The 1,488-nt window shown below is 45.7% G+C and overlaps 1 pseudogene; it reads left to right on the top strand.

Moving 5' to 3' along the window:
- The first annotated feature begins 562 nt into the window (after window positions 1-562).
- LOC740798 (GTP-binding nuclear protein Ran-like) lies at window positions 563-1,220 on the top strand (annotated as a pseudogene).
- Window positions 1,221-1,488: the final 268 nt, after the last annotated feature.

Below are 1,488 nucleotides of genomic sequence, written 5' to 3'. Positions count from 1 at the left end.
CATGCCCGGCTAGGAATTAATTACATTTATTAACAAATCGTTAATAATTAATTATTGGGTCAGAATCATAGAATTCTAGAGGGTTTTTGTTTGTTTGTTTGTTTGTTTGTTTTTTGTGACAGTGTCTCACTCTGTCGCCCAGGCTGGAGTGTAGTAGGGCAGTCATGGCTCTCTGCAGCCTAGAACTCCTGGGCTCAAGCGATCCTTCCACCTCCGCTTCCCCAGCCCAGTAGCTGAGACTACAGGTGCAAGCCACCATGCCTGGCTAATTTTTTTTTTTTTTTTTTTTTTTTTTAGTAGAGACAGGGTTTTGCCTTGTTGCCCAGGCTGGTGCTAAAATGATCCTTTCCCCTTGGCCTCCCAAAGAGCTGGGATTACAGGCATGAACCATCGTGCCCAGCCCAGCATCCTTTAAATATTTAAATCTTCTACTAGCTCTAGAAAGAGTAACTAATCAGGGACAATCTGACAAACAACCGATCACCTGCTAGGGAGAGTGCTTGAAAAACAGAAGAACCACTCAGTCCAACGGGCAGGAGACACTTCTGGAAGGAACACCATGATGGCTGCCCAGGGAGAGCCCCAGGTCTAGTTCAAACTTGTGTTGGTTGGTGGCGGTGGTACTGGAAAAACTACTTTCGTGAAACATCATTTGACTGGTGAATTTGAGAGGTATGTAGCCACATTTGAGAGGTATGGGTGTTGAGGTTCATCACCCAAGTGTTCCACACCAACAGAAGATGTATTAAGTTCAATAAATGGGATACAGCCGGCCAGGAGAAATGTGGTGAACAGAGATGGTTATTATATCGAACCCACAGCCCAGTGTGCCATCATAATGTTTGATGTAACACCAAGAGTTACGTACAAGAATGTGCCTAACTGGCATAGAGATTTGGTGCCAATGTGTGAAATCATCACCATGATGTTGTGTGGCAACAAAGTGGATATTAAGGACAGGTAAGTGAAGGCAAAATCTATTGTCTTCCACCGAAAGAAGAATCTTCAGTACTATGACATTACTGCCAAAACTAACCACAACTTTGAAAAGCCCTTTCTCTGGCTTGCTAGGAAGCTCATTGGAGGCCCTAACTTGGGGTTTGCTACCCTGTACTCCCCTACCTGAGGTTGTCATGGACCCAGCTTTGACAGAGCAATAAGAGCATGAGTTAGAGTTTGCCCAGACAGCTGCTCTCCTGGATGAGGATGATTACCTGTGAGAACAAAGCTGGAGCCCAGTATCAGAAGTATAGTTTTATAGACAGCTTTCCTGTGACGTCAGCAGTGCAAAGTGTGCCTCACCTTGTTATCTAGCTAAGCGGAACATGTGCTTCATCTGTGGGATGCTGAAGGAGATGAATGGGCTTCGGAGTGAATGTGGCAGTTTAAAAAATACCTGTGCCAGGCGCAGTGGCTCATGCCTGTAATCCCAACACTTTGGGAGGCCGAGGTGGGCAGATCACGAGGTCAGGAGTTTGAGACCAGCCT

This window comes from Pan troglodytes, chromosome 1 (genome assembly GCF_028858775.2).
Source record: "Pan troglodytes isolate AG18354 chromosome 1, NHGRI_mPanTro3-v2.0_pri, whole genome shotgun sequence".
NCBI lineage: Eukaryota > Metazoa > Chordata > Mammalia > Primates > Hominidae > Pan > Pan troglodytes.
This window is presented reverse-complemented; position numbering and strand designations above follow the sequence as displayed.